We start from the raw sequence: 9,077 nt of genomic DNA, 5'->3' as shown, positions 1-9,077 counted from the left end.
CCCAAACCCTCCACATATGCAACCTATCATTGCATGATAACAGTGGGCCGTGTCTCCTCACGGTCTGGATACCTCTGTTGGACGCCCACAAGATCCAACCACTACTATCACAGGTCACTCGGCTTCAATACCCATGCCGAATGGGTAGTAGCATGTAAAAAGGGTAATCTAGCCATGCATCTGGACACCTACATATGATGCACATAAATGACTAGACAAATGTAAAGGCACCAAGGGCAATAGATGAACCACAACCCCGGGTTGATATTGTCACACCCCACCCGCATGTATTAGTCTTGCCCGACAACCCGTGGGTGCGATCCACAGTCAAAAGATCCACGGATTAGCCATCATTAATAATAAATGCACATAATGCTAAATCAAGAGCAAAGAATAATTTAATAGTTAAATATAAGGATATAGAAGTGTCCAGAGTCCAACAAATAAATATTATAATCCAAGGAATGAATGAAATAAACATGTCTAAAAAGGGTATCTTAGCATAAGCAAAAGAAAATCAGAGTTTAATTGTTATTTTGTTCCTTCTTAAGGCTGACACTCTTCTCTTCTAGTTTCTCGATGAAAGGTGTCATGAAACCTTCCTTCATCGATCTATCAAATGGCGAACGAACCACCTGAACCCTTTTGCCATCAATATGTGCTACAAGCGCACTCCATGCATTCGCAGGTGGATTCGTGTTGTGCTGCATATCATTAACGCCTCTAGAGCCTCTTCATGGGGATTCTCCTAGTCATACGAAACTTCTCCTACTTCAATTTAGCCATCTGAATAATATAAAAGTAATCCACAAAAAAAAGGTGAGTTCTGATGAACTCAGTAAAGGAACAACCATCATATACATATCAAAATCATAACATGGTAATAACATAATGGGAAAACGACATGCATAAGTGTAGATTCACCTAGTAGCTAACCGTGTAAGTCTCCAATATAATAAACATGCTTTAAGATATATATCAACCCTTCTCTGGGTAGGTTTCATCACTCTGATCTCTCAAGGACTGACTACCTCTATTGGATCCAGAGCAAAGGGTACAGTTCTCTTCAATCAACAATGACCGGGGTTTAGGTCCACACTCTCACATCACAACCATTGGTATGAGTACTGTTGGTCTGGCGTATATCATAAATTCTAACCTAATGCAAGGTATTACAGTAACATACTTCATATGGTCTAGATACTTTCTTTATGACACCAACCAATTTAATTCACTATACTTCTTCACTAGTTGTTCTAGTGGTTGAAACTACCACTTCTCAGTAAAGAAGTCGTGGGATCAACTCTCGTTGAGGCATATTAATATCCCCATCCCTCGACTTAATAAAGTCCCTTTGTAAAAAAAAAAAAAAAATAAATAAATTCATAGGCTGGTTACTTCATTTGGAAAAAATTCCACTGCCTTCCCTTAATAAGGTTCCTCTTACAACCACACACAACTTGGACTGCGATGGGAAAATCTTGGGGCCCTCCATAGCTGCTGACAAGACGCGCTGGAAAAATGCTGCATTGTCTCTACTTAGCCATCATCATGAAACAGGGTGATTACTGATTAGATAGCCTGTTACTTATCATCTTGGAAGAACACGTGTTTTTGCTATTTTGGCTATCCTCCTTGCCTTTCGTATTCAAAAAAAATCATGGATTTGGTTGCATTCTAAAAGGTCTCTCTACAGATTTTAAACATAGAAATTTTGGGTTCACCTTATATATCCTGTTAGAAAATCTTGTCAATTGCGTATAAGACAGAACTATCATTTTCCACCCTTGATTTAGGGAATTCTGATCTAATTATTGTATATCTCATTCCTTATATGCGAATAAAACTTCTATTACCAAAAAAAATGAAAACCTTCAATATCATAAGAGCCTGAAATCTTGTCTTTCATCTCACTAGTTAACTAGTGAAAATCTTGTAAAGTAATCTTGAGGGGTGGTTTAGTTGAAAAAAAACCAACACCGCTAAATAGGAGATCATAATTCTAATCCCCTTAGAGTCAGACATAAATGTCCTTCTCGAAGTAGGAGATCAGAATTCAAAGTCCTTCAAAGGCTAGGTAGAAATGTCATATGCCATCTCCTCCAAACAATGTTAAATCTTGGATTCGCTCCTACCCCTATTCCTAATATATATAAAACACCTTACTACAAAAAGAATATCTTGTAAAGTGGTATTTTGTTGGCAATAAGTGTGCCAAATCAAATAAAGCTAAGACTTCAGTTTACTTGATGTGAAGATGATGAGTTGGATTAAAATTTAATATGGGGCTTAATCTCTCCAATCATCAAAGTAAATTTAGGAGCATCAACCATCTTCATATTGGATAGTCAATATACAACAAACCTCTTTGCCTCCGGTGACTATATATAATATATCCTATGTCTCACATTTTTGTTTTCCTAAAACATGTTTATGCAAATGCTTATAGGATGTTAGTCATCGTTTGTGGGAGTTTTTCAGAAGATATACAATCTTAGAATTACATATGCAAACCAAGTTACGAATATGGTGCGCGCAAGCTGGCCTGGATGAACCTCATATTCAAAAATAAGTTACGAATATCAGATTTTCATAGCGCCCAACTTTGATTTTGTAAAAATCCAACCTTCACTCACCTCAGGAGTTGGGTTTGGCTCACCTATATGCCAGGTTCATCTATATTTGCAAAAAGTTATCAAAATTGTTATTATACACGGGGATACAGTAAAGAAATATATTTTAAAGGATTAAAAAAGAAAAATTAAATAAGATTCGCCTCTATGGAAAAAGTTAAAATTGTACAACTTTCAGAAAACTTAATCACTTAATCTTTCACCCAGGTTCTTCTTCCAGTTCATTTTTGGTTTCCAGTAACATTTCTTCACCAAACTCCTAAACCCTAGTTTCCTCACCTAAGAACTGTAGCCATGGAAGCCTCTACAATATCACGTATTGGACTTGCAGGGTTAGCAGTGATGGGTCATAATCTTGCCCTTTTGTTGCAGAGAAAGGTTTTCCAACCGAAGTACTCATTTTAGAAAAAATGAAATGGAAGAAGATGAAAAATAGAGAAGAGATAGAAGAGATAGAAGATGAAAAATAGAGAAGAGATAGGAGAGAAGAAGGCTGGCCGTTAGAAAAAATAAAATGGAAGAAGAAGAAGACTCACCGTTAGAACTCCCGCGAAGTGCTTCGCTTCAGCCACTACAACCTTCGTTCGTTCCCAACTTTCCCTCGTTTCCCCCTCAAAACCCCATCTAAATCGTGGGATTTTGAGAGGAGATGGGGTGGGAAAATACAGTCTCGACAAGAATTCCACGATGGCAAATATGGTCTGCTACTTTCCCACCCCAAGTATCCAAACATACCACACTTTAGAATTTTATGGGAAAAAGGTACAAGTTTCTCACCCCTTTTTGTCCACCCCACTTTAACCCTGCAAACAAACGAAGCCTTAGCGTCCCACCAAAAATTCCAAAAAGTAGCATTGAGAAATCCCTCTAAAAGAATAATATACATTGTATCATATTTCAAATAAATATATTTTTTTGTTCTTCTATCCTCCTTAAGTATCTCCTTTCTTAGACCATGAAAATTATTTTCTAATCCTCTTAGGAAAAATACTTTTTTAAATTAAAATTCTCCCCCCCCCCCCCCTTTTTCAGGCTAAACTAGAGTAAAATACATTTTACCTTAGTCTTTTGCAAACATTTTTGGAATCTATTCTATTAGAACTCCCATGTGCTCAATACCATTAGTTTCAAATATATAAAAAAAATGTTTACCTTAATGCAAATTTTAAAAAAATAAATATATACATAAAATTCAGTCTATTTTTATGAAGAATCCTCCTTTTTAACGAATATTTTAAGAAATTGCTTAGATTTTTTTTGGGTAGTAGATAAAAAAGTTTGTTTTATTATTATTATTATTATTATTATTATTATTATTATTATTATTATTATTATTCTTTTTTGTATTTTTTATGGATTTGAAATAAAGAACGATCCACATTTTTTTTTTTTTTTTGGTATCTGAGGTTCATCTGGGCTAACTTGCGAGCACTTCGATTACATCCTCAGGGGGAGCTTTGTCATCCGCAAAGGTCAAACCCGTGACCTCTCCACTGAAAAGTGAGAATCTTACTACTATACCAACCCTACATTAACAAGAAAGATCAACATTGGAAATATAATACATTACAGGCATATTATTTAAGGTCTAAAGTATCCCACAATAAAATACGATACTACGAACAAGTTAGTTCAGTCGAACAAAAGAATCAAGCTCAATTTCTCAGTGTATTTAATAACTTAAGATGAATAAGTGGATATTTATAGATCTTAGGAGAGGTTACTTTAACTCTGTAATTGTTGCTAGCTTCCTAGGGTTGGATTGTAATTGTAGAGACCGATCTGGTTTCTAAGAGTAATCCGACTTGATCGAATCCTTATCCCTATCTTTCTTTTGGGTAGAGAATCTTTATCCCTATCTTTAAGGAGGTTGGATATGATTCAAATTGTACACCTTGATTAGTGCCTTTGTTTTATTCATGGGTCCGACCAATGTTTGATCGGTCCGGTTCTTCTTTGGTCGACCCGGATAGATCTATTATAAAATATCCATAACACTAGCCAATACGTACCGATATTAAATGCAATCGATACGATACATTTCTCAATCACATTGCACTAAAATGCATTGGCTAATGTAATACAATACTCGATACGAGATGACATGTCTCTTAATCACCTATTTGATACAATACTCGTACCGAAACCTTAAACCTCTGTGTTTATTATACAATTCAAAACATAAAGTGTGTGAACATATAATGGGTGTAAACAGAAGGGGTAAAAATGTAATTTGGCCCATAACGTTAACGGCTAACGAGAACTTAGCATCTTCCCGCTAAAAGATTTGAAAAAGCTTGACCTTTCCCTATTCAACTACAACTCTTGCCGAGATAATCGGCACAGCAATTTAAACTAGACACTTCAGTAATGCTCTCCTAATCCTATTCCAATTAAACTTCCTTTTTGAATCTAATCATGGTTATATCGACCCCAAATTCAGATATAAAAGCATAGAGGTATGCTCGTCTTCGTTCTGTATCTGTTAAACGAGCTGAGGCGGTGATCGAAGCCTGCTTTGGTGTTTTATCTTATCTGTTCGAGGTAAAATAGAGAGGAGTGGAGGCGGAAATTCTTTTCCGTTATACGATTTTGCTGGTTCTGTCGAAGTTAGGGTTTTGTTATTTCAAGAAATTGAAGGAAAGTGTCGTTCGTAGTTTTTCTGGTAAGGCTCATTATTGAGATTGTTCCGTTTCTGAAGCTTTTTCTAACATCATGATTTTTGTGACTTGTCTCGACAGCAAAACCTTGATTGTAAACGTAGATCCGAGTTCCACCACGCTCGGGGCCTTAAAGGACGAGATTAAAGAGAACTGTGGCATTCCCGTCAATCTCCAACGGATTTTCTTGTCACCGCGAAGATTGATTGCCGATGACTCGACAAAGATTTCTGATCTGGGTGTTCGACCCTGTTCAACCCTAGCCCTTCTCTCTCCTCTTTTAGGAGGTACTCAACCTCCTGGTCTCCCGAGACCAGGGTTGCAATTCCTCAACTCAAAGCCTCCTTCCAACTATGTGGCGGGTCTTGGTCGTGGTGCCACAGGTTTCACTACCCGTTCCGATATTGGTCCTGCCAGGGCTGCTCCTCACCTTCCCGGTGCTGGGAGAGGAAGGGGAAAAGGTCCTGGGGGAGAGGAAGAGGAAGAGAAAGAGAACGAAACAGATGAGAACCAGAACTTTGATGACTTTGAGGGGAACGAATTGGGGCTTTTTGCATCTGCAGAGTATGACGAGGATGACAAGGAGGCAGATGCTGTTTGGGAGAGTATCGATAAAAGGATGGATTCTAGAAGGAAGGACCGCAGAGAAGCTAAGGAGAAGCAGGAAATCATAAAGTTTCGAGCTTCTAATCCTACTATCACGGAGCAGTTTGCAGGGTTGAAGAGGGATTTGGTTACTATGTCTTCAGAAGAATGGGACAGCATTCCTGAGATTGGTGATTACTCGACCAGGAATAAGAAGAGGCGGTTTGAGAGTTTTGTGCCAGTGCCTGACACTTTGCTTGAGAAGGCTAGGCTGGAAAAGGAGTACGCCACAACGCTAGATCCCAAGAGCAAGATTGCAGGTGGGATGGAGACTCCTGTTACTGATTTAACAGCTGTGGGAGAAGGGAGAGGTACTGCGTTGTCATTGAAGTTGGATAGGCTCTCTGACTCTGTCTCCGGGTTAACGGTTGTTGATCCAAAGGCTTATCTGACTGACCTCAACTGTATGAAGATCACAAATAGTGTGGAGATTTCGGATATAAAAAAGGCTAGGTTGCTTTACAAATCTCTAACGCAGACGAACCCGAAACACCACCTAGGATGGATTGCAGCAGCAAGATTAGAGGAAGTTACAGGGAAGCTCCAAGTTGCTAGACGGTTGATACAGAGAGGCTGTGAAGAGTGTCCCAAGAATGAAGATGTATGGTTGGAAGCATGTAGGTTGGCTGGTGGAATGAATAATAAAAATATGGCAGAAGCGAAAGTTATGATTGTCAAGGGTGTTAAGGCAATCCCGAACTCAGTGAAGCTGTGGACGCTGGCTGCGGAGCTGGAGAATAATGACATAAACAAGAGCCTTGTCTTGAGGAAGGGGCTCGAGCATAACCCTAATTCGGTTAGTCTCTGGACAGCAGTTGTAGAGTTGGCCAATGAGGAAGATGCTAGGGTTTTGCTTCAGAGAGCTGTGGAGTGTTGTCCTTTGCATGTTGAGTTGTGGCTCGCTCTCGCAAGGTTGGAAACATACGATAATGCAAAAAAGGTTCTTAACAAGGCAAGAGAGATCCTCTCAAAGGAGTCAGCTATCTGGATAACAGCTGCAAAGCTTGAAGAGGCTAATGGTAATACTGCTATGGTTGGGAAGATTATAGAGAGAGGTATCAGGGTCTTGCAAAGGGAAGGAGTGGTGATCGAAAGAGAAGCCTGGATGAAAGATGCTGAAGCTGCAGAACGAGCTGGATCTGTGGCAACTTGCCAGGCTATAATTCATAACACCATTGGCATTGGTGTTGAGGAAGAAGATCGAAAGAGGACATGGGTTGCTGATGCTGAGGAGTGCAAGAATAGGAGTTCCATTGAGACTGCCCGAGCTATCTATGCTCATGCTCTTACCGTGTTCCTAACCAAGAAGAGTATTTGGCTTAAGGCAGCTCAGCTTGAGAAGAGTCATGGGACCAGGGAATCTGTTGATGCTCTACTCAGGAAAGCAGTGACATACAGACCACAGGCTGAGGTCCTATGGTTGATGGGTGCCAAAGAGAAATGGCTTGCAGGAGAAGTTCCTGCTGCTCGTGCCATTCTCCAGGAAGCCTATGCTGCCATTCCCAACTCTGAGGAAATCTGGCTTGCGGCCTTCAAGCTGGAGTTTGAGAACAAAGAGCCTGAGCGAGCAAGAATGCTTCTTGCTAAAGCTCGTGAAAAAGGTGGAACAGAGAGGGTTTGGATGAAATCAGCTATTGTTGAGAGAGAATTGGGGAATACCACAGAGGAGAGGAGATTGCTTGAAGAGGGGTTGGGACTTTACCCTCGTTTCTTCAAATTGTGGCTTATGCTGGGACAGCTGGAGGAACGTCTTGATAGATTGGAGCAAGCCAAGGAAGCTTATAAGTCAGGTCTAAAATATTGCCCTGGTCAGATTCCTCTTTGGCTTTCCCTTGCTAATCTCAGGGAGAAGATGAATGGACTGAGCATAGCTCGACCGGTTCTCACTATGGCCAGGAAGAAAAATCCTAAAAATCCTGAACTTTGGCTTGCTGTAGTTCGAGCTGAATCTAGGCATGGACACAAGAATGAAGCTGACAGGCTGATGGCAAGGGGTTTGCAGGAATGTCCTGCCAGTGGTATCCTTTGGGCAGCATCAATTGAGATGGCCTCGCGTTGCAAGCTCAAATCAAAAAGTGCTGATGCACTGAAGTGCTCTGACCATGATCCCCATGTCATTGCTGCGGTGGCAAAAGTGTTTTGGCATGGAAATAAATATGAAAAAGCAAGGAGCTGGCTGAATAGGGCTGTGACTCTTGCACCAGATATTGGTGATTTTTGGGCTTTGTACTACAAGTTTGAGCTTCAACATGGAGATGAAGAGCACCAGAAACATGTCTTCAAGAGATGCATTCAGGCAGAACCAAAACATGGTGAACTATGGCAGTCAATCTCAAAGGCTGTGGAAAATTCTCACCAGCCTACAGAAGCTATCCTAGAGAAAGTTGTGGTTGCCCTAAGATAGGAGGAAATTGTTCTGAGAGTAGCAAGCTCTAGAAATTCGGTAATTATGCGGATTCAGACATTTATAATACCTAGCAGCTGTTAGTTGGAACATTAATAGTGACCTGGTGAAAGGTGTGTCATGTCATCCTTTTCCTTTTATTGAAACCTTATAATTTCTCTCTACAAAAGAAGTCTGCCTTGTATAAATCTCTGTGTGTTTTCTTTTGATAATCTCAATTTTTTTTTTCGTTTTTGCAATGTGTTAGTTGTCTTCAAGCCAATGTACTTCTCCAGTTTTTAATGAATACCATCTGGCATGGTGATTAATTTTTATCATTAGTGGATTTGTATATCATTTTTCTTATTGCTAAATATCTTCCTCTCTGTTGAATTGCTGTTGATGGCCTTATTTATTGACCCAAAAAAACAAAAAGTTTGTTAATAATCTTCTCTGGTTGTGCATGCTATATGCCTCATACTGCTGCTTTTTGATGATCATTTGCTTATGCCTAGTTATCAGAATCATGGGCTATCCTGGAGTGACAAACTTGAAACAATATAATTACAACATTAGACTATGCCTACAAGGTTATTACTTTTGAGGTTACAAGGCTGGATCTATCAATGCTAGATATGTGGAGTAGCCTTTGATCTATCACTTCACCTACTAACTCTTGACTGAGTCAATGAATGTCATGCTACTTAGAATTTCACAATAAAAATGCTTTAATTCAACAAATATTATAAATTGATT

General features: G+C 39.5%; 1 pseudogene; it reads left to right on the top strand.

The window, feature by feature from the left end:
* Positions 1-5,338: 5,338 nt before the first annotated feature.
* LOC149023625 (protein STABILIZED1 pseudogene) lies at positions 5,339-8,649 on the top strand (annotated as a pseudogene).
* Positions 8,650-9,077: the final 428 nt, after the last annotated feature.

Source organism: Hakea prostrata, chromosome 2 (genome assembly GCF_041222555.1).
Source record: "Hakea prostrata isolate BN-2017 chromosome 2, UWA_Hpros_2, whole genome shotgun sequence".
Lineage (NCBI taxonomy): Eukaryota > Viridiplantae > Streptophyta > Magnoliopsida > Proteales > Proteaceae > Hakea > Hakea prostrata.
This window is presented reverse-complemented; position numbering and strand designations above follow the sequence as displayed.